This window comes from Vombatus ursinus, unplaced genomic scaffold, assembly GCF_900497805.2.
Source record: "Vombatus ursinus unplaced genomic scaffold, bare-nosed wombat genome assembly UNPS02005286.1, whole genome shotgun sequence".
NCBI classification, from domain to species: domain Eukaryota; kingdom Metazoa; phylum Chordata; class Mammalia; order Diprotodontia; family Vombatidae; genus Vombatus; species Vombatus ursinus.
In genome coordinates, this window is record NW_020945064.1 from 14,659,291 (window position 1) to 14,684,613 (window position 25,323).

At 39.9% G+C, this 25,323-nt stretch overlaps 1 protein-coding gene across 3 annotated transcripts in view; it reads left to right on the plus strand.

Moving 5' to 3' along the window:
- Positions 1–25,323, plus strand: part of SMPD3 (sphingomyelin phosphodiesterase 3) — a 252,378-nt gene that overhangs the window by 13,090 nt on the left and 213,965 nt on the right. Inside the window, exons 1-2 of one of the 3 annotated variants that reach the window (XM_027847629.1) lie at positions 13,409–13,655; positions 13,837–13,976. The exons of 1 other annotated variant lie outside the window; for it this stretch is intronic. The gene's annotated coding sequence lies outside the window, so the exon portion shown is untranslated. Of the gene's footprint in view, positions 1–13,408; positions 13,656–13,836; positions 13,977–25,323 lie in introns of those variants that run through there. One more of the 3 variants, XM_027847630.1, reaches the window with a different exon arrangement.

Genomic DNA, 25,323 nt, shown 5'->3' on the forward strand with positions numbered 1-25,323 from the left:
ATATACCATATGGACACATAAATAAAGAACCAATTCAATTCAACAAGTATTTATTAAGTAACTTTGATGTGCAATAACACTATGGTAGGTACTGGAAAAAGGAACAGAAGTCCCTACCCTCAAGGAGTTTATATACTACTGTGAGAATGTAACAAATACAAAGAGAAACTAAATACAAAGTCATTTGACTAATAACTGGGGATAAAGGGAATCAAGGAAACCTGAAGGAAACTAGAGATTCTAAAAGAAAGAGATGAGGAAAGAACATTCATGGTATGGTGAACAACCTGTGTAAAGGTATAGGGAGAAGAGATAGAGTCAGAGCTATTCTATTAAATATTTAACAACCAGTCCCCTCCCCAAAGCATGACATCCTTTAAAACTTAATCTACGTTATTAACATTTTCTCCACCACTTTTAAAAGTCTAGACAACCAACAAAACAATAACTCAAGCCCTGATTTGTAGGATTTGCCAATTTCCGAGGTGTCAATTCTCACTCTGAAAATTTAACAATCAGATCTCCTGAACCAGGATGGCTCCAATGTGAAGAGCCAGTAGACCAATTTAACTGGAACATAGAATTATGAGGCAGAATAATATGAAATAGGTCTGGTAAGGTATCTAGGATCCAGACTACAAAAAAGATTTTAAATTCCAAGAACAAAGCTAGAATTGCATGAAGGCCTAGAGGGAGCCATTGAAAAAGCCTTTTGATCAGGGGAATGACATGATCAGACTTATGCCTTAAAATTTGGCAGCTATGTGGAGAAGGAATTGGAGGAGGGAGAAACCAGAAATGCGAAACCAATTAGAAGGCTATCTATCTTATACTGTAGGTGAGAGATAACAAGGGCCGGAAGCCAAGTAGTGGTCACATATCTAGACAGAAAGAAACAGATGGGAGCAGTGTTCTGGTATTAGAATCAGGAGTCAGTAACTGATGGTATATAGGGGTTGAGGGAACAAGAAGAGTCAAGGATAGCTAAGATTAAAAGCTCAAGTGAGTGGAAGGATAATGATGTTCTTGATATAAATAGGGAAGGCTGCAGGAGGAGCAGGTTTAGTGGGGATAAGGTAAGGAGTTAAATATGGGAAGTATTGAGCTTTTAGTCCTGAGGGGACATTTAGAAGATGTCTAGCAGGCAGTTGGCAACTGAGAAGATTAAGGTTGATCTTGTATCATTTTCTTATTGTTCATACAAGTAATTTACTTTGTCCTGTAACTGCTTAAGTCATGGTTCTTTGTTTCTGAACTTAGTTCAGAGTTCATCTGGCCTGTAATAAGTATAGAAATTGTACTCTCCTGGTAATCACTGACGTATTCTTGCTTCAAGGAATTTTGCTAACCTTGGGTAATGTGTGTGAAAGAAAGGGAGCTGGGTCTGATAGCTTTACTCCACCAAGCTATCCTTCAGGGATGTCTGATTTGCTATCCAAAAGCCTGGGCTGCTATCTTGTACTTGGATTCCAACAATGAGTACTTCTTAGTCTCATGAGAGAAGAAGAGAGGTCATTGCTAACGCCCCATTACCAAATGTCCGACCAATCGTATTGTTCTCTGTGTCTCAGTTTTATAACCAATCATGTTGCCCTTAATCATATGATGCTGTCATCTATCCTCTGTTCTTTGTTCTGTACTCCCCAAAACCTATAAAAGGGGAATTGTCCTTTTGCTCAGGATCTTTGACATTAATGGAGCCAAGCCATTGACCCATTTATTGACAGGTAACATGGCCCTGCTAAGAAATGTTATCTTGCACAGAGATCTGCCTCAGTTTACCCTTTTATTAAAATCTCAAATGTGACACAAGATAAGGATTCAGGAGACAGATTAGGGATGGGGGAATGGGGATATGTATCTGGCAATCAATGGCAGAGACGATGATTGAATCCATGGGAGCAAAAAAAAGGTCAACAAAAGAAAAAGTGCAGAGGATTTTCTCCAAGTCTTCAGGTGACACATGCTTAGGGGATAGGAATTGGGTGATTATCTAACAAGGGGCACTGAGAAATAGTCATGGAGCTAAGAGGACAACAAGGAATGAGCTGTTTCATGAGAACTAGAGAAGAGAGTATACAGAAGAAGGAGGTAGTTGGCAGTGCCAAAACCTGTAGAGGTCAAGTAGGATGATGATTTAGAAAAGGTTTTCAGAGCAATTCCAATTGATTGGTAGGGTTAGAAGAAATCTTCAAAGAATTGAGAAGGTAGTGGGAGAGGAGGAACCCATATAGTCTGATGGACTCAGCAGTTAGGATGGAAAATGGCAAACCCTTACCACTTAGACACATCAGCATGGGAACCAAGAAAAGGGAATTCCTGCCGTGGTTATAAAAGGGTTTTAGAAAGACAAGTTGAGTAAGATAAATGGTTAGCTCCTTGGTAATGCATGCAGTCAGCCTCCTAATGTAGTATGGTCTTTATAGACTGAACTTTTATTTGGGTAACCAATCTTCCTCCCCACTTTACTCAACCCCATGGAATTTAGTATTACCCCCAAAAAGCCTGGTATCAATCTAGTCTGACTTTTTGCTATAAACTTGCTTTTCTTCCAGTTTGGACCCTATCCCTCTACCCCAGGTGGTAATTACTCTTTCCTCACCCCACCCCACCCCCAAGGGAGTTTATATTACCTTGGGCAGATTACTATATTTAAGTCTACCTATTATGATTTTATATTGTTTAGCACTTTCACATTCCAGTTACTTTCTAGCCTTAGTGTTTTTTAATTTCTGGGCTCAGGCTTTGCTCCCACTAGCAGAAATGTTATTACAAAAAAAAATCACAATAGAGAGCCAAGTTAAAATGTATGGAGATCCTTTGTTTACTTCTAATGTGCTGAAGAGAGAAACACTGGGACAAGACTTGTATTATAATGATGGTGCATTTCCAGGAAACCATTCTTCTAAAAGAATTTGTCTGTTCAGTACATAAAAAATGGAGGATTGTGCCCAACCCAATGACTTTGAGCTTTGCCCAACATTCCATCTGGATCCTTCAACACTAAATAACTGAGTAGAAACCCCTAGATTGTGACCAAAATGATTCTATATTTCATTGTGGCTGTACAAACATGGCCAGTCTCTTGACATTGTAGGAAAGAGAATAAACACTGCACAGATGTTATCTGCTTCAAATAAGGATGAGAATCTCACTTGCTCTTGGACTTCTCCCCTAAAATATTACATATGTAGATTAATGTGTAGTGGGCCCAGTCAATACACTTTCCTGGCTTTCCCCAAGAGAGGTAGCTCATAAATAGGATGGAAGAAGGATAATAGTGGCAGCGATTCAGGGTTGAGCATTAGCAGAAAGACAAGGGGGCAAGGGATTTTTCAAGGATGGAAAACAATTGTTTCATGAAATTGTTAAGGATCAAGACTGTAATGAGAGGAAAGTAATGTTAGAAGAATGCTTGTGAACTGAGAGAACAAAAAAAATCAAGAAACTTGAACATCTGGGTAAGGACAAGGAACAGGGTTAGGAGGAGTGGGACGATGAGATAAGTGGAAGTTCAGGAGATTGTGATCAGTGGGGAAAATTTAAGAATTTAGGATCCTGGAGGAAAAGCAATTTTTGGTGGTGGTGAGTCTTGTGACTGGCTATGGTAGAATGGTAATGGAAGCCATGGTTGCTTGCCTATGAAGAAGCCAAACTCCAGTCAAAGTGTTCCCCAAATAAACCCCAAGGTTTCCCAGTATCCTACCTTTGCTCATTTTCTCTCTGCCCCTAGTGTGTCTACCTGTAAAAATCCTACCCATTCTTCAAGTCTAAACTCCATACCACTCCCTTTAGGAAGTCTTCCCCAACCCCCCCCCCAATAGATCATCTTCCTCTTCTAAGCCAACAGTGTATTTTGTTTCTTTTTGTTTTATGGTACTGGCTATATCCTACTTCCTACCATGGTTATGTGGGTACTTCTTTTATTCCCCTCTACTTACCTGTAAGCTGCTTAAAGAAAGGAACTAGGCCCTGAAGTCAGGAGGACCTGAGTTCAAATCCAGCCTCAGACCAAACACTTGACACGTGCTAGCTATGTGACCTTGGGCAAGTCACTTAACCCCAATTGCCTTACCAAAAAAAAAAAGAAAGAAAAGAAAAGAAAAAAAAGAAGAAAGGAACTAGGTCTAATCAGTCTGCTCCCCCTTTCCTCCCCATAACTCCAACATAATGTGCTGCTCTGTTCTCAAAAGTTAATATTCAATAAATACTAGTTGAATTTAATTTGGTCATCCAAACTGTTTTCTTTACTATCTAATGTTTATAATGTTTATATTGCTACTAATAGATTTTTAAACTATGCATATGCAGGTATACAAATATATATATATATATACATACATATATGAATATGCATATATGTAATCTCTGGCCTGAAGCCTTTTGTTTACAAAGGGTGGGGACAGTATAGAAAGTCTCAAAACTTCAGAGCTAGAGCTCCACCCTGACCAAATAAGGAAGGGACGGGGTCTGACCCATCTTTGTAATGCCTTTAGGGTTGGTCTATGCTACTCAGAACAATCTGTCCTTTCAAGAGTTAGAGTTTGGTGGATGAGTGGGTTTGAGGAAGTGAGTGGCAGATAAGGCTCTGAAAGTCAATCAATCATTAATCAACAAACATTTATTAAGCACCTACTATGTGCCAGGCACATAGTAATACTGTGTGTGCCTGTGCCTGTTGGACATCCAGGGAGGACAGTCAAAAGCTCACAAGTGTCTTGTGTGGTCCACAATTTGGCCTTGTACTACTTGGGAACCAGCACCCAGACTGCCTGTAAAAGGGGATCTGGGCTGCATGACAGATGCTGTAGATTTGGCCTAAAAGCCAAAAGTCTTTCATGACAGAGTTCAATCCTCTGTCAATGGGGAAGATCGGCTGACATCTTTGCCATGACACCTTTGATGAATTTATAATATGCACCATGAATAATTAAATCTCTTGATCAAGTCATTCCACTCATTTTATTCCTCTTTGGTCAGTCTTGTTCACTCAGACAAGGGGATGCTCCAGTCATCAACCTACCTTGGTCACAATATTAGAAAGACATCTTTTACTTCCAGAAAAGGGGTTTCCAACAGACAAGTGTTGGCATCATGCAATATCCATGATGCATCCATCTGGAAATGGCAGGGTTCAATCAATCAGTAAACGTTTATTAAACACCTACCATGTGTTAAGCATTGAGAATAAAAATACTGAAGAAAGGACAGTTCATGCCCTCAAAGAGCTTACCAAAGGAAGCTGAATAGGAGGGAAGAAGGGACATGGGGGCATAATGGTGAAGTCCAAAGGATTACAGCCAGGTGGGAGATAAGAGATGGCTGGCCTGGGCACCCTCCTTAAATGAAAGTTTTGGGAGGAGCTCCTTCCTCAGGCATCTAATCAGAGAGGTTCTAGTACTGAAGAGGTATGAGTTCTAGGGCTAATAAGGTTCCTCCTCCATAATGGAGACGTCCAAAAGCATGCAGCTGAATGGGAAAAACTAATTTCATTTAGGAAAGATCTGGTGCTGATCATGGCTGAGAATTTGGTTCTACCTTTCAGAGAGAAATACATGTAAATCTGAAGATGGAATTATAGCATCATCATCATCAATCCATCAATAAACATTTACTGAGCACCTGCTATGTACCAGGCACTGTGCTAAGCACTGGGGATACAAAATATGACTTTATGTTTTCTCACCATCCTGGCCAGGGAAAGGGAAAGCAAAGCTACTAGAAAGCTATCATCCGACAGAAGAATAGGGATTAATCACTTCTTCCCTAGAATTCATAAGCATGTCAAATAGGGCCTCAAATGGCAAATGAACCCTTCAGCAGGAAGTAGTACTATGACCAATTCAATGCTTTGATTCAACAAACATTTATTAAACACCTACTATACACAAACATTTATCTAGCACCCATTGTGTTCAAGGCCCTGGGCTAGGTGCCAGGGAGAAAAAGACAAAAACTAAATAGTTAATAACCTCAAGGAGTTTACATTCTACTGGAAGGATACCATGTAAACCCAGATTAAAAATATAAACATGTAATATATCTATATCTATATATATAGATATAGATATGTACATATATTGAATGACATCTTTTACTTTCCTTTCATAAACATTCCCTTGTCTGAGTGCATATATACACATTTCATATATATGACATATATGAATATATCAAACATAACATATATTTCATATATACAAAACACACATATATATGTAATTGGTTTCTCATCTGTAAAATGGGAACAATAATAGCACTGACCTTCCAAGTTTATTATAAGGATCAAATGAGATAATAATTGTAAAGTATTTAGTACAGAGCCTGGCACATGGTAGGTGTTATATAAATACTGCTATTATTATCATGATGATGAGGAGGAGGAGGAGGAGGAAAATGAGTCAGGCAGAGGGTAAGTGACTTGTCCAAGGTCACACAGATGTGTCTTGAGGCCAGGTTCAAACTCAGGTCTTTTTGCCTCTAAGCCCAACACTATCCACTGTGTCACCTAGTTACCTAGTTAACAAGATGAGTTTGCCTAGAAACCTCTTGGACCAATTGTGTAGGAAAGTACTATAGAATTACAAAGTGTCATTGTTGTGAGACAGTGGAATCTTGTGGAAAGTTCAATGGACCTGCAATCAAGACTCCTCAGTTCAAGTCCTACCTTCCATATAACACTAACTGTGTTTATATGAACTAGTCCCTTAACCTCTGTGAGCATGTTTTTTTTTTCTTTTTGGTGAGGCAACTAGGGTTAAGTAACTTGCTCAGGGTCACACAGCTAGTAAGTGTCATGTGTCTGAGACTATATTTGAACTCAGGTCCTCCTGACTCCAAGGCCACAGATCTATCCACTGAGCCACCTAGCTGCCCCGAGTGTGTTTCTTTACAGTAAAATCGAAGCAGCAAGTCTGTTACAAGCACCATGCTTTGTAAAATGTTAAAGTATTATACAAATTGAATTATTATTATGTCATAGAACTGTGTCATCAAGTCAATATTAAAAAGTCATAGAATTTAAGGTCCAGATGGGATCTTGAGCATAAGTGGTCTAACTATAAACTAAAGTTATGAGTAAGTAAGTGATTGCCGAAGATCAACAGCTCTTGAAAGCTAAAAGGAACCTTAGAGATCTTTTTACAGATGGGGAAACTGAGGTACAGAGCAGTAAAATGATATGGTTGAATATACCTTGTTAGTCACAGAGCCATGATTCAAACTCAAGTCACCTGACTCGTTATCCCAATCAAAATTTTTTATGTCATATCACTCTCTAATAGGATTTTGTATCTCGAAGGGACCTATAAGAGCATCTCATTTAACTCTAGGAAAGGAGCCCCAGAGCAGTAAGTGATTGGTCCAAAATCACTCTGATAGTGAGTAGGAAGGCTAGGCATAGAAAGCAGGTTCACCAATCAAACAGGTATATAAGAAGCACATACTATGAGCTTAATAATGAGAGCAGCTAGGTGTTGCCATGGATAGAAACTGGGCCTGGAGTCGAGCAGATTGGAGTTTAGATCTGGGCTCAGATACTCATTAGCTCTGTGACCCTGTGCAAGTCATTTAACCTCTGCCTGCCTCAGTTTCCTCATCTTTAAAATGAGGATAATAACAGCACCTACCTCCAGGAGTTGTTGTGAGGATCGAATGGAATATTGTTATAAGGTACTTTGCAAACCCAAAATGCTATATAAATGTTATCATCATCACCATCATCATCATCATCATCATCATCATCATCATCATCATGTGCCAGGCACTATGTTAGGTGTGGGAATACAAGTACGGAGAATTGACTTCCTAGTCCAGCATTTTTTCACTATGTCAGGGGGCATACAAGTTTTTCAGTGGTAGCCCACATCATCATAAATCCATGCGTAGGGGCAACACAAATTTAATTATTATAATTAATGACATTCTGCTTCCCTTACGATTACTAATTGATCCAAGACTGCTAGTGGGCTATTTGATGACAGTCAGTTACAGTTGTATTGGCTGGCAGGTAATTAGGTAGACTAGCTAATTAGGTCATTTTTTTTTACTAAAAATCTGAGGCAGGCCCTAGCCCAGGGTTAGGCTGACCACCTCTAGGAAAGTAGTAGGTGTTGTAAGGCCCTTGGATCTTAGCCTAAAGCCTTCATTTCACCAAAGAACAGACTAAGACCAAAAGATGAGCCACATGCCCAATGCCACATGGGTAGGCAGCGGCACAGCCCACATACAAACCAGTGCCTCAGACTCGAGATCTGGCCTCCTTTTCCTGTTCTATATGGTCTCCTCACACTGAAGGCCTACGAGCAAGGCCATGCTGTCTTTTTAAAATATCCAATGTTTCCTGGAATTGGTGAGAAGCATGGAGATCCGTTCATGGTCATTGCCTTCCTAGGATGTTAGTGTCAAACAAAGACAACAACACATTCTTGAACAGCGATTCCCAGCCCTTAATTTGGCAACCCTTCAGGGGAGGGGAACCTCGAGGCCACAGGTGGGAGGCTATAGCTTCCTCACCCTTGGAATCTCATCTCTAGATCTGTCAGTTGCTAACCTTGTAATGTGCCATAATGGAGAAAACACCCAGCTTAGCATCAAGAGGACTTGGGTTCCAATTCTGCTGTGGACTCAAGCTATGTGGCCGTAGGCAAGTTGCTTAAAACTCTATGGAGCCTCAGTTTTGTCATCTGCAAAATGGGGCAGGGGGTAGAATGATAGTGTCTTTTTCCCAGGGTTGTTCTAGAGCTTAAATGAGATGACGTATACAAAAGCATTTGACCAACCTCAAGGTACTACTAAGAATGGCATCTATTAGGATCCAGGAAGGTGTGCCTGCTTCTACACATTATGATGGAGAGTGAGGGGAAACTTTGCAATATTTACAGATGAGCTGTGAGGAAATCAGCATCTTCTTCATTGCTCAAAATCCCCACGACCTGTTTCCCCTTTATGGTCCTGGCTATGGCATTTCTGAAACATATTTTAATATTTTGTGCACTCTACATTTCCTCGATGAATGCCGGTCACTCTCCCTTCTGTGAAAAGCAGCAGAAGGAAGGCTTCTGCAGTCCAGGGTTAATCTTGTTTTCTGAAGTTAGGAAAAGAGGCTTTCTTCATGCACAATCATTGGTAGTGACCTATAAAAAGCTCAATGACACCAAACAGCAATCTGCCTTTTCTCTGTAGGGGACTGGAGATAATGCACCACAAATCATAGCCGTGACAGATCACAGGAAATGTAAAGTCTCCTTTGACAGAGAGGTAGTCTAGCATACTGTAACAAACACTAGACTTACAGGCTGGGACTTGCATTTGAGTCATGGCTCTGATACTTTCTATCTACGTGACCCTGGGCAACACATTTAACATCTCTGGGCCTCAGTTTCCCCATTAATAAAATCATGCCATTTAAAAAAAAATTCTCACAGTTGGAAAAAAAAGGTTTGGTTAGGTCTCAAATCACTGCAGAAATATGAATTATTGTTAACTCATCAGTTTTCGAAGAGTCAATGTTTTGCTTATAAAATGTGTCTGTGGTAATAGAGCATGTCATAATAGCAGCTAAGTGGTACAATGAATACGAGCTAGACCTGGAGACAGGAAGACCCAAGTTCAAATCCTGCCTCAGACACTTTCTAGCTGTGGGACCTCAGCCTCTGTTTTCCTCAGTTTCCTCCTATGTAAAAGGGGAAATAATAGCCCCTGCCTCCCAGGATTGTTATGAGGCTCAGATGAGATATTTGTAAACCTTAAAGCGTTATTTAAATGTTAGTATTGCCATAATAACTCAACATTTCTATAATCCATGCTAATGCAGTAAGAATTTCTCAAATGTCTGTTATGTGCTAGGCACTAGGCATAGGAGACAAAAACAAATAATCTCTGCCTTCAAGGAGTTTACGTGGTCATAAAGCTCTAAGGGACTATAGCATTTGAGGAAAGATTACTTCAAGGGAGAAAGCAGATACTAACGACTAGCAGAGTCTTCCGTAGGAAGGAGACACAGGAACACATGCTAGAAGGAAGCTCGGGCTTCTAAGGGATGAGGTGAGAATGGATTGCAGTGTAGGCAAAGGCGTGTAGGTGGGAGATGGAAGTCCAAGCTCAGAAAACAGCAAGTAGACCAGCTTGTCCAGAAGGTAGAGGGTTTTAGGAGGAATAATATATAATAAGCCTGAAAAGTTAACCTTGAGTAGGACTGTGAAGGCCTTTGAATGCCAAGGTAAACAGACTGGATTTCATTCTAGGGGCAATAGGGAGCCAATAAGGGTTCTTAAATAGGATCCTCAAAGCCCTTTACACTACAGATAAGTAGTGCAAGTATAATCATCCTTTCATTTTGCAGAGGAGGAAAGTAAGGCTCCCAGGAGTCAGGTGACTTGCTCCTACTTACCCCACTAAGTATTAGAGCCAAGGTTCCAACATAGATTCCTCGTCTCTAAGCTCAGCACTTTGCACTCCACCAGAATACTTCATGTAGTGGCTAGTCTCATCTTCCAGGACCATAAGCTCAGCCACTGATGGCTCACTTTGACTGGTCCATGGTTTCAAAAGCGAGGTCTCGTTTCTAGTTCTGAACTCAGCTTCTAGGGCTGATATTGCAGCAGCAGCATCTGGCATCTGGCTCCATGCCTGAAATCCAGTCACCTCTATGTTTGTACCTTACTCTTTTTAAATAAGGCCTATCTTTTAAAAATAAAGTTAAAAATATATTCTTTCATTCATCAAAAAAAAAAGTGCTGAACCCCAAGGATGTGAATAGTACTATGGATAATCCCCTGCTGCCCTTTGAAATTTACATTCTAGTTAGGGGAGATAGGAAATACATATATAAAAAATTAAATAGCCACTCATGTGCTTCATAAATGATAAAATCAAAGGGAAAAGGATCCAGCGATGGAAAGCAGGAAGGGACTTTGAAGATCCTTTAGTCCAACCCCTTATTTTAAGGGTTTGCACAAAAGCTACAGATGACTAAGTGCCAAATGAGAGGCTAGGCAATGAGGTCAAAGGAGGAGAAAATCATTTGTGGGAAGGAGTGGTTAGGGTGGGCCTCAGGGAGTAAGAGCAGAGCCTTAAAGAATGGGGAGGATTGGGATATGTGGAGAAGATGGGGGCAGGGGAGAGTATTCTAAGGAGCAGGCGTGGTACATGCAAAAGTATAGCATTGGGAATAATGGTGATAATGATGATGATAACTAAAATTCATATAATACTTTAAGGCTTGCAAATCCCATTATATATGTTAACTCATTTGATACAACCCTGGGAGGGAGGTGCTATTGCTATCCCCATTTTACAGATGCAAAGACTGAGACTGACAGCGCTTAAGTGACTTACCCAGGGTCATACAATTAATAAGTGTCTGATGCAGGATTTGAATTCAGGTCTTACTGAAGACAGGGAATGAATTAGTATGGCTGGAGTGGAGGGTTTTTGTAAGAAGTAACAAAAGATATATTAAGAAGGTATAGAATAATTGAATTTTATTGCTAGAAATCCTCACTTAGATGACCTTGAAAAAGGAGAAAGAGAAGAAGAGAGAGGAGAAAGAGAAGGAGGAGGAGGAGAAGAACTGGATTTGGTATCAGTGGAACCCAGGTTCAAATTCTAGTTCTATCACATTCTAGCTATGAAACCCTAGAAAAGTCACTTAACTTCTTAACCTTTTGGCCTCAGTTTCTCCCTTTGTGCCATGACACCTAATGTGACTTCTGGTTCTAAATCCATGCTCCTATGATGAAAGAGGTGTTTTAGGAAGTTTAGTCAGGGAGTGGTGCACAGGACAGACTGGAAATTCAGAGAGATTTGAGCCAGGGAGGACAATTAGGAGACTTCTACAATACTCCAGGAATGAAGATATAATCATGAAGGTGAGATGTGAAATCATAATAGCAATATTCTGCGGGACGGAACTGGAGTAGTCAAAGATGTTCCTTTGTGGCTATTTTGGGGGGATCCCAAACTGATCAGAGGTGATAGCTTGTTCTAGTGGAAAGAACCCAGGCTTTGGGGCCTGGCAAGAGTTCAAACTCAAACTCCACCACGTATTATCTGCTTGGCTTTAGATGTATTGTTCCACCTACATGGGTCTAGTCCTGCTCACCAGTAAAGTGAGGGTGTTGGACTGGATCTAAGTTTCTAATATCCAAGTCCCAAGAAAAAGGAATTTTTAAAATTTGTCTTCCAATCCATAAGGGAGGGGAATAGGGGCAGGGATTTTTCCCCTGCGTTTGAATATATGCATGTGTAAATTCAGCTCACCATTTTACACAATTAGATGTGCCTAGAGTATGCTCCACAAATATCAAGGGTGATACAGCCACAGTTGAGATTCTGATCCACTTTGGTGTATCCATGATCTCATTTACATGGTGAATGCCATCTCTCTGTGCCATCTCATCCCATATGATTCATAGATCTTTCCCAAGAGTCTGCCCAACAAAAAGGCTGGTGGCCTTCCTTTAAGTCTTTTTGTTTTAATTTCATAGATACTGGTTGAATACTTGGGATGTCCCTCTTTTAATCCCACATAACCACATGACCTGCCTATATCCTTCCCCCCCCCAAAAAATTTCCTGGATAATATCCCTTATATAACTTCTTGAGTTTAGGGGATCAATCCCTGAAAATATGCTGCTGCCTACTTATTATGCCCACCATTGAGCCTGTCCTGCAGGCAGATATGCTACAACTTTGATTCTTGAGAGATCATGATGTTCTAAAAATCACAAATATGTATATGTCACCTGGTGAATATTGTTGTTAGAAAGATGAATTTTGGTAATAGGGACCAGATTTGGATCATTAAAATAATGGTGTGATTTCTCAGATTCAATTCAGCTGACTCTTCTGTCTGTTTAATTCTGGGCCCAGCTTTTTGTCCATTGGCAGTCTCTATCCTAGGTGTATATACTGAGGTATCAACTGTAGGTGTTACAGTCAGGATGACCTGAGTTCAAGTCTGGCGTCAAACAAGTCTCTTAATTCTGTTTGCCTCAGTTTCCTTGTCTGTAAAATGAGCTGGAGGAGGAAATGGCAAACCACTCCAATATCTTTGCCAAAAAAAAACCCCAAAAATCTATGGGGTCATGAAAAGTCAGATATGACTGAAGTGACTGAACAACAACTCAATGAATTGGTCTTCCATCTGTGTGCCATAATCTGAATAAGGCATTTTTCATCCACTTGGTTTTTCCTATGTGGATTTTTAGGCTAAAATCTTTTTTTTTTAAATTATAGATTGCATAGATCTATGATTGATGATGTCATTGAGGAACCATGAAATGTCATGTCTGGGGCTTGACACGAATGACATGGTGTCACCTACCAATAGGAGCACACGGGAGGGACATCACTGTCTATATGGAATCTCTCTTCCATTTGGACTCTGTGCAAAATATCCTCTGTGACAGTGACAGACACCATTGACAAACATACAGCTCCCTTTTGCACGCTTGTCACAGCACCAACAATCAGAGTTGGTTGAACAGAGTTCTCTCTGTGATTGCATTTACCTGGGAATCTTCTAAGATCTTTATATAAGCTGGAGACCCCTTTTTTGCTGGAGAATAATCTTCAAGGTTGTCTTTTACTTCAAGAACAAACACAAAAGGACTTCATGCTCCCAAGAACTTTCGATCAAATGTGCGACTGCAAAGGTAGGGTCTACTTTAGAAGATTATTCACAAAAGGTCGTCTGCTCCCTCCTCGTATTTCCTTCAAGAGCACCTTCAATACACATGTACCCTTTTCTCATAAAGATTCTATAAAGACGAGAAAATGGGTAGTTATCGATGTCCTCAAAATGACATCATCTCTGACTTTTTTCCATTCTTTCAGTGTTGAGATATCTTCTAGAACAATCCCACAATGCTTTTAGGACTACGTAACTTCCAGTATGGGTTTCCTCCCTGTGTAATTGTTCTGAGTCAGCTGCCCTTCCTGATTTCCTGACTTTGTCATTTCTACCTCCTCGTATTGTAAGTATATCAAGAGCCAAGCCTAATTGTCTTTATTCCATTGCTTTTAATGGTGAATGTAGATTGTTAAGGGCATAGTGCCCCTCCCTGAGACCAGAGAGAATGTCAGAGATAGGAGCCATCTGACAAACAAGAATTTTGGTCTGGACCTACTTCTGATTTTGTTCTGCCTTTAGCAAAGGCGATGGAGCTGGCCCCTAGACACATGGGCTTAGGAGCAGCTGGGTGACATGGTGAATAGAGGTCTGGACTTGAAGTCAAGAAGACCTGAGTCTAAATCCTGCCTCAGGCACATTCTAGCTGCCTGATGATGGGCAAATGTCCCTTAACATTTCTCAGCCTCAGTTTCCTCATCTCTAAAAGGGGAATAATACTAGCAATTACATGCAGGGTTATTGTGGGGATCAAATGAGATAAACCCCTCTCCATCTTGACCTATCAGAAACTTCAGTACTCAGCTCAGGTGCCTCCTCCTCCATGCAGCTCTCCCTGGCTTCCCCAAGTCCCTGGTGTTCTCTCTCTCTTCCATTTGTCTCATAGTGTATTTTTTGTATATCATTCTATTCCTTCTACCATCCCTCTTCCAACGCTGGCCTTGCCCAATAGACTAAGATCTTTGAGTGGAGGAACTATTTTGTGTTTATCTTCATATTCCCAGTGCATTATACATAACAGTTACTTGTTGCTTGTTGCACTGAATTTTAATGACATAAGATTTGTAGACATAGATTCCATAATAAATGATATTAAGAATAACATACCTATGGAACTGTAATTACTACATGTCATGTGTCACTGAGAGCTGAAATTTCCGACATTACTGCCTTGTGCATTTATAAAAAAATCTTTATGTCCCTCCTTGGACCCTGCTTAGTGCTGGGTCTCAGATAGCTGCCCAGCTTGTTTGTCTACCCCCAGTCCTAGTTTGTACAGCCCCTGTTCTCTCTCAGGCTGTGACCCTGTCCCATGATTGTTTTTCTTTAAGGAATTGTTTTCACTAGACTCAAAATAACCTTTATTTGGAAAGTCCTTCATGTTTACCTGCCACCAACCTGTCCATTCCAGCTTGTCAATTTTGAGAGTACCTATTATCTTTTACCCCCTGTGGCTTATCCCCATGACTGTGACGTGGTTAACTTGTTCATGAATATCCTTTCTCTTGAATTTGTATCTCTCCCTGTTTTCCAGGTAGATAAATATTAATGACCATAGAATCGAAAGCTGAAAGGTACATTTGAGATCATCTAGTCCAAGCCCCTCACATGTCAGATGACAAATTAAAGGCCAAAGAGTGGAGCTGAAGTACTCAAGGTCAGAGAGAGAGAGAGAGAGAGAGAGAGCGAGCAGCAAAGCTGGAATCCAAATCCCAATCTTCAAACCTCAGGTCAATGTTCAGGAAATCCCATTAAGCATCAAAGAGATGCTCAAGGAGAGTGTTCTAAGTATAGATTTGTTTTCTCTAGAAATAAAATCTTTGTTGAGAGATTACAGAAATGAACAGCATTATTGTACATAGAAAGTAGGTGCACACCATCAAGCCCTTACCTCTTTCTGTGTCAAGTTTATTAATAGGTGACTGGATAGAGCAGACCAAGTCAAGGAGGGAAATGCAAAAAGGGGAAAGTCAGGAGAAATGAAAGAAACTTGTTTTCATTTTTTTTTTATTTTAGACTTAAATACTGAAACAAATACACAACAGAGAAAAGAAAAAGAAATGCACTGTAAACTTGAATATTGAAACTTAAATACAAAATAAGAAAAGAAAAAAAACATGTCATGTGTACAGCAGAATGTAAGAAAGGATTCAAAATATATAGCAATAACTTTCCATTTCAAGAAACCCTATATAATAAATACTACGGGTTGTGTTGAAAACTGTCCATCTTTTCTTCACTTCCTTATAAGTTTTCTTTTGTTCTCAGCTGTGCACTTTTTACTTTATTCTTTTTTCCTCCCCCCCAAAGGCTACAATTAAGCACAGATATATTTATATATAGATATATACATTCACATACATACACACATACATACATACATACATGTATAGACATATATTTTCCCTAACAAATTCTACTCCTGATTTTTGCTTTTATGTTTGTGCTTATCTCTTATTTCCTATCTCTCCTGACTCCTCTACTTTACTTCTACCTGCTACCTTGCCCTATTACTTAACCTACCTCCTCTCCAAGAATCCCTCCCTTATGCTTCCATTTGCATAAATGTAAACAACCTTCAGTATCCTGCCCCATTGACCTATTCCCTCCTCCTCCCCTCTTAAAGATCCCTCCCTTATCCTCCCAAGGATCCCTCCCTTATCCTCCCATTCCCATTAATCTAAACACTCCTCTACACCCCTCCCTTTAAGAATTTTAACTATGCTATTTTCAATGCCTTGAGGAATCCTTGTGAGTATTTCCAGAGCTAAGGAGGGTAGGAGGTAATAGAAGAGAAAATTTAGCAAAGCACATACTGCAGAAGAGAATCTGGAATATTTTGGTGAAATCATTCTAATTTTTATAATAACACCTTTCTATAACACTTCAAGGTTTATAAGGTGGTTGAGACGGGCATGTATGCATGCATGTGAAATGCCAAAAGTACAATCAAGAATTGTGGGGCCATGTAGTCCGAATAAAACGAGCATCATGAGACTGGATGTGATCTTATTCTCAAGGCAAACCAAGACTCCACTCCAATTTTCTGGTGAAAGCTCTCTTGAAGGGGACAAAGACATGTCTCTACATGCCAGATCAGCATTCTGTGTTTTTATGTAGCTACAAAATTCATCTGGGGGTGGGAGTGGGGGGGAATAAAAATGAATCACTGCTTCACACTGAAAATGAAGCCTATTTCTCTCTCTCTTGGATTGGAAAGAATATGTATTAAGTTTCTATCAAATGACAAGAGTGCACTTTGGCTAGAAAACCAAATAGATTAAATAGAGTTTCCGGGCTAGTGATTTAACCAATTTGATTTCCATCCAATTCAACCAGCCACCGCCACTTGGATTGTCTTCTTTTCGACATCTTGAACTCCTCCGCACATCACTTACGTCCAGATCTCAGTTGAGTGAAAAGGGCCTGCTTCACAGCTCAGATGTGTTATTAAGCGACTTCTGGTGTGGCTTTCAAATTCTTGTCTTTTTTTGTGGAAGAGAGTTATATAGCTCTAGAGTTCTTAATCTACTGACAGAATGAGGGAGGATAAGATCTGAATTCTTCACATCTGATGTGGTACATTAATTTCAGGGTCTTTCTAACTAGAAAGCATGGACTCCTTTGGAACTGGCAAAAAATAAACTTAAGTACAGGATTCTTCACATGTGCATGGGCAAACTACAGCTGTAACTCTATACTGTAGTTGGAAAGCGAATTGCTTTCAGAAAACTTTCTAAAATTAGGATGGTTATAATTTTCCTTGAATTTCTATATCTAAGTTCCTACTTAGTTACTGTTGTCTATCATTTTGAAAAGACATTTTGCATGGAAAACTCCTTGCCAAGTTCTTTCTCAAACATTGCTTATCTTATTTTCTTTGCTGATTTAGCTGTTTTGAGAAAAGTGGTCTTATCTAAAAGACAGATGCCAGTGACTTGGAAACTATGCGCCTTTTAACAAGGAAGAATTTAGCCATGAAGAAGCTTGGACTTTGCTATTTCTAGTATTCCAGAACTAGGCAAAGAAGAGTTTGTTGGGTTATAGAGCAGCTAGTGGCACAATGGATAGAGAGCAGACTTAGAGACAAGATATTTACTCAGATATTTACCAGCTGTGTGACCTTGAGCAAGTCACTTAATTTTCCTTAGCCTCAGTTTCCTCATCTGTAAAGTGGCGATAATAAGGGAACCTACTTCATATGGCTATTGTGGGGATCGAGTAAGATAACCTCAAAATGCTATATAAATGCTGGTTATTATTATTGGTGGTATTATTTATAAGTAGCCCAAAGGACAGAGTGAAAAAAGTAATTTCATGGGGGCAAGTAGGTGGCGCAGTGGATAGAGCTCCAGCTCAGACACTTGACACTAGCTATGTGACCCTGGGCAAGTCACTTGACCCCAATTGCCTCACCGAAAAGAAAAAAAAGTATAACTTCAGACCATTTGAGTTAATTAGCTATAAATATCAAATGTACTAGCAAGAGTTCTCCTTCATACTCGTCTCTATCAAATATGATACTTCCTTGAGGAAATTTCTGCCAATCACCTTAGCCAAAAGTGACTTTTGCTTTCCCTTCTAAAGCTCTTATTACTAATATCATACACATAGCACTCTGAGTAGTAAACATTATCTCTGGGTAGAACATTATCTTCAGAAGACCATATCATGATTGGGTGGGGAAGGATCTCAAGAACATAGATTTAGAGCTGAGTGGTGCCTGAAAGGTCATCTGTTCCAACCCCTCTCATTTTACAGATGAGGAAACTTGTGTCAAGAGAAGTAGTTAATTACCTAGGGTCACGTGACATAATTATTTCTTTTCCTGTTCTCAAGGGTCATCATGTCTTTTATTACTTAGAACTCCATACAATGCTTAATACAGGGTAAGCCCTCAATAAGCATGTAATGAATGAATGAGTCCTGAACTAATGAGCCCCAGAATAAATTCTACCCTTATTTTTGAGTTCCAACTGTTTTGGGAACTGTACATATATATTGTACTCATAAATTAGTTCAGGTGACCTGAACCTGGCTTGAGTTCCATCAAAAATGTTCACAAGAAATTTGCCAAAGGCAAAGGTGAAGAATTGATTGGGGTCTTTGTCAGAAATCCTACAGTTTGGTTTCCTTAAATGATAATTTTGTAACCAGCTCTTCTTCGTGATAAGTAAAGACACAGGAATTGGAAGGAGGCCATAGCACAGCGGTTATAAGCTGACCAGGAAAAAATAAAACCTATTCTATTTACATTTCAAAGTTTCAATTCACTAGTGCCCATTTAAGGATAGAAGTCTGGACCCAAGCCAAGAATATCTCTAATGCTCAGGCTTTAGTGTCTGAATTAATTTCACCTCTTGGTTTTTTGACATCCATGAAATCAATTCTCTCCATGGAGACATGGCAGTTCTAGCAGTCCAATAAAGCTAGTATCATTCATATGCAGCATGGAGTATGAGTTTCAAATATTAACCAGGTGGGAAACATGCATAAGGCTCTTCTGAATTTTCATCAATTGTTCTGTCAGTTCAGTCTGGGATTTCAAGGCACAAAGACACAGTCCTACACTCAGTTAATCTACCTTTTACAGTTTATTAATGGTATATAAGCCAACCTGTGGTAACAACAGGATACAGTGAGACATATGTTAATCCACTTCATTGCCACCCTGGGTCCCATCAGTCAAGCAAAATCAAGAGTTCTGGTTTTGATCCTGAGACACAAAATGCTCCAGGAAACCAGCTGTGCTAAGAACTGTAGCCAATTCTGAGTGACCCGTGGTAGATAGGGCTCACACAGCTTCTGACCTAGGAAGACAAAGAGACCTGGAGCATTGTACAAATGGACCACTCTAGGATAAGCAATCCCTATCCCCCTTTGAATACTCTAGCCCCAAGAAAAGCTGAACACAGGCGTTAGCCAAATCCTTTGGTGTCTGGTGAGTGTACTTATCGGCTCATTGGTCATTCTGGCTGCCTCTGTTTGCATGTCCTTCCTTCTTCCCCTAAGATGATTCTGGCTTTGGAAAATACATAATAAAGTGTATTGGGGAGGGGGGAGGGCAACAGGATTCAGATAAAAGGAAAAGGAAGGAGATAAATCACATAAAAAATACTTCATAATTTTATATACCTTTTGAGCCCATCCATATATTTGTCTTGTTAGTTAGAAAGAGCACAAGAATCATAAGATTTTGATCTAGAAAGAACCTTAAAAATCTTAGAGGCTGTGGGATATATTGGAAAGAGTACTAGATTTGGAGTCAGGAAAGCCTAGGTTTGAAATCCTTCTTTTCTGTGTGACCTTGAACAAATCACTGCTCCTCTCTGCAACTCAGTTTTCTCATTTATATTTCTAATTTCATTGGCCTAGTCCAACCAGACTGCATCAATCATCTTCCCTAGTCTTTGTTTGTACATAAGTAGATTCCTGAGAGTGGGTCATTTTTAATTAGAAAAAAAAAAGATAGAGGTCTTAGTTGACCACTGCGCTTTCTCCCTTACCTGAGGTACAACAATCTCATTTAATGTCCCATAGCAAGGTGGAAAAGGCATCAGACCTGGGTACAGAAATCTCCCTAGATTCAAGACAAGTGAGAAGATAGTAAGATAACACTTCACTGCCCTTGATGAATTCAAGGCTTATGCCCAAACAAACAATATCCCAAGTTACTGCAAGAATTAATCTATGTGATGCCTAAGCCCTTGCCCATGATTTTTGAATGGGAGGGGTGCCACAGGACTGAGAAGGGTAAATACTGTTCCAATTTTTAAAAAAAAGGAAAATGCCCATTCTCTGTGGTGTTTGGTTAAGTTTGGAATAAAATGAATTTTTAAAAAATTCTGTGAATTTCTCCCAATGATATTTTCTTGATTCAAGCATCACGGGAAATAAAGTCCTGAGGACTTCTCACAGCCATTCCTACTATATTTGAAGATAATCTTGTCACCTTCTAAATCCTGTTTTTTCCCAAGCAAACATTCCCAGCTCTTTCAACAGCTCATCGTGTGTCATGTTCTCTGGTCTCCCCACCTTGTTTTCCTCTTCTAGGGGCTCTCCAATCTCTTGATGATTTTCCTAAAATTTGACCTGGAGTCAGAAGAACTGGGTTTGAGGAGAGGCTCTTCCACTCGCCAGCTGTGTGACTCTGGGCCAGTCACTCCTTTATTCAGGATCTCAGTTCTGTCATCTGTAACATGAAATTGTTGAATGAGATGATCTTGAAAATTTCTTCTGGCTCCAGACATTTTCTGGTTCTGGGTAATAAACCAGATAGAGGAGTTTTTCAATTCCCTATGTTTCTTCATATGGCCACCAGCAAGGTATTTGCTCAAACTCCCCTTTACCAAAACTCAATTTTACTTCCCTAACCTCTTTGTGTACCTCTCCATGGCTGAGTTGACTTATGGGATGGATACTCAAAGGGAAGAGGAGGGAAGCATATGAGGTAATAAACAACAGGGGCTGGTAGGTTATTCCATGCTCTCAGTAAAGCCAAGTGAGTTTATAACCATGGCCCCATCTGTTGCTACCATATTCTGGTACCAAGAGTTTTATTTCTATTGTGCAACAAAAGCAAACAGAGATGGCATATGACATTGAAAAGTGAAAGAACAATTGTGGTATGTTGTTCTCTTGATAAACCTGGGAAGCTTTGCATCGGATGAGAATTGTAGATGGTCGAATAAATTGGACCCCTGGGATGATTCTGGCTTTGGAATATATGTAATAAAGTGCATGGGGTGGGGGTGGGGGGAACAGGATTCAGATGAAAGGAAAATGAGAGAGATAAATCACATAAAGAATTCTTCATAATTTTATATGCCTTTTGAGCCCATCTGAATTATTTTCTTGTTAACTAGAAAGAGCACAAGAATCATAAGATTTTGATCTAGAAAGAACTTTAAAAATCTTGAAGGCTGTGGGATATATTGGAAAGAGTACTAGATTTGGAGTCAGGAAAGCCTAGGTTTGAAATTCTTCTTTTCTGTGTGACCTTGGACAAATCACTGCTCCTCTGTGTAACTCGGTTTTCTCATCTATAAAATAGGACTGTATTGGAGGATCTTTCAGGTCTCTTTAATCCATCACCATTAATTTCATAATTTACTAGCAAGTCACTTAACCTTTCTCAGCCTCAGTTTCCTTATCTATAAAATGGGGGCAAGGATCGCACCTACCTCACAAGTTTATTGTGAGGATCAAATGAGAAAACATATGTAAATTATTCTGAAAACTTTTAAAGTATTATATAAATGCTAGTGATGATGATGATGATGATGATGATGGTGGTGGTGATGATGATGATGATGATGATGGTGGTGGTGGTGATGGTGATGATGATGGTGGTGGTGGTGATGCTAGCAGGCCAAGGTGTCCTTGGTATGCTAGTCAGGTTCAGGATATCAAAGAACAGAAACAAAGGAAAGATCCCTAAGGATATAGTCCAGTCTCTTCATTTTACAGAAGAAGAAACTGAGACTCAGAGAATTTGCCCAGAATCCTACGGATAGTAATAATAGATCTAAGAATCAAACTCAAGTTTTCTTAATCCTAGTCTATGCATCTTTCCAGAATTGTTACTGTACTGCTTTCTTTCTTACTCCTCCAGTCTCGGCTTATTAAAAGAGAAGGAGGCTTGTGTCATAGAAAGAGGACTAGACTTGGTGTCAGATTATTTGGGTTTTGAGCCCTACCTCCAGGAATGTGCTGGTAAATGATTAATAACTGACTCTCCAGAAAGCATGCTGCTTTTAGATTTAATCTGAATTAACATTTTCTCCATGACTTTCTTAAATCTGGACAAATCAACAAAACAATAAATCAAGCCCTGTATTTGCCAATTTCTGAAATATAAGTGCTCACACTGAAAATTTAACAGTCAGTTCTTAGACGCCTGTGTAAGCTGCCCCCGGCACACCCCTGCCTACCTCCCACACTTACTAGCAATGTAACCACCATAGGCAAGTAAGTCATTTAACGTCTCTGAGCCTCAATTTCTTCATCTATAAAATGGGCTTGATAATACTGCAATATCACCTCCTTCATAGTTATTGTTATAAAATGTGGTTTGCAAATTATAAAATATTTTAGGAAATAAATTAGGAGTTTCAATTAATCTATCATGATGCAGTGGAAAGAGTGCTGAATGTGTGATCAGAAGACCTGGGTTGGAATTCCTACTCAGTCCTTCTTCAGCCTTGGGCAGATTACTCTCTTTGGGTACATAACACAGATGCCTTCTAGTCCTAAATCTATGATCTATGATTCCATATTCTGTACACCTTCTGGTTCCCCTCTACCATTGTCTCACCATCTGCCTTAGCTTTTTCCCATGATTTAACATTTTCAAATACCCTCATTTGTTAGTGGCTTTGTTGAATATACAACAAAGACAATCCTGACTTTGGAATTTATATACTGAGGAATTGCAGGGGGATGTGGGGGTGGAAACCAGATAAAAGAAAAATGAGAGAGAAAAGCAATAGAGAAAAGTCTTCTTAATTATCGATTCCTAGGCAAGCAATAATTTGCTTAAGGTTGGCAGATTTTACTCAATATGAGGCAGGAATCATTTATTCATAATTCCTTGAAGAATTGATGAGTGTAAAAGACGTTATTGTGTATAAAATGTACCATTTCCTGCAATAAATCTAGTTTTGAAAAGCAGCTGCTTCTTAGCTATAAGTCCAGTTACCATGGCTGATAAAATGTTCTTTCTCATATTAAGTAAGGTGTAACCATCTGATTGCCTCTGCACTCCCATAACCAACGCTTAGAAGATTAATTTCAATTCAATTCCAGATTTATTAAATGTCTACTGCATGTAAAACGCTCAGGATGCTAAGCATTTAGTATACAGAAATAAAAACAAAACTGTCCATTGCCTAAAATTATAATTTAATGTAATTAATCCATATTTGATTTGAACTCTGCACCAGGTATCCCCTAGTTTCCTTCCCTCTCCCCCCCTTCCAGCTTCTTTTTGTGTCTGGTCTTCCCCCATTAGATTGTAAGTTCCTTGAGGGCAGGAACTGGCTTTTTTTTTTTTCTCTTAGCTGTATCCTCAGTGCTTAGCACAGTGCCTGGTAGACCCTTAATAAATGTTTGGGGCAGCTAGGTGGCATAGTGGATAGATTGTCAGGCCTTGAGTCAGGAAGACTCATCTTCCTGAGTTCAAATCTGGCCTCTGACACTTCCTAGCTGTGTGACCCTGGGCAAGTCACTTAATTCTGTTGGCCTCAGTTTCCTCATCTGTAAAATGAGCTGGGGAAGGAAATAACAAACCACTCCAGTATCTTTGCCAAGAAAATTCCAAATGGGGTCATGGAGAATTGGACACAACTGAATATGACTAAAACAAAAAGGTTTGTTGAATTGAATTGAAGCCACAAATAAATGCAAAGTATATACAAATTAATACCAAGTAATTTCAAAAGGAAGAGAGTGATAATAGCTGAGGGCATTAGGAAAAGCCTCCATAAAGGAGGTGACACCTGAGCTGAAGGAAACCAGAGTCTGTCAGACTGAAGTAAGGGCAGTGGACATACAAGATGTAGGGTACCACCTCTGGATGAAGATAGCAGGTCATATATGGTGAATGGCTAGCAGTCTAAATAGAATTCTCGAAGGAAAGTGATGAGGGATGGTGGCATGGACGTTGGTGAAGTGCTGTCGTGGATTAAAATGCTGAAGCTAGAGTAAGGAAGGCCTGAATTCAGACATTCACTGGTTATACAATCCAGAACAAGTCAGACAACTTCCCTTGGCTTCAGTTTCCTCATCCATAAAGTGGGTATAATAACAGTACCTATGTCACAGGGTTGTTATAAGGATTTACATGGTGTAAACTCACACGCATTTGGAGTGGTATACAGTTTCAATTTCATTTCACATGATCACAATAAGTTACATTTTTATAGCGCTTTAAAGTTTACAAAGCTCTTTCCTCCCAACAACTCCAGGACATAGTTAGCATTAAGTGGTATTATTCCCTATTTGATGCAGGTGAAACTGAGATTCAGAGGCTCCCATAGCTAGTAAGCATTGGTTGAGATTTAAATTTGTCCCTCCTGACTCTTACTGGCAGGCTCATGACACTCTACTCCCTCCCCCATGTAGCTGACCTGACTAGGAAGTGAGGGGTTCTGGATAGGTTACTTTCCCAGGCAGCTGGAGCTGTGCTCATTTCACTGGTGATTCTTCTCTCGTCTCCCTTATGGCTGCCTGTGTTGTTTGTCACAACAAGGAAGAAACATTTTCAAGAAACAGCGCTCTGGACCATGGGAAAGTGTGTCATTATGCTGTCTCCACTGGTCTAATGAAGGCCTTTAAGGGATCTGGACAGTGAGATGGAACCAGCAGGAGGAAGATTACCCCAAATGTCTTATTAGCCCGGCACCATCCCACCCTTTGCTTTGCTCCCTTCCTGTGGATGGCACCGAGCTGTAGCAAGCTTTGGTGCCAAACACAGAGCTTTTCTGCAATCCTTGTCAACTGCAATGATCTTCCACCAATGCCCTGGGATCTGTTATTCTTGAACTTGAGCATGATGGGTCAGTAGAACTGCTGACAGGAATGAACCCTAGTCTGACAAAGAGAAGGCATTTGGGTTAGTCTTTAAAGGATGGGTAGGAATGGAGGAGGAGGAAGAAGAGGAAGAAGAAGAAGAAGAAGAAGAAGAAGAAGAA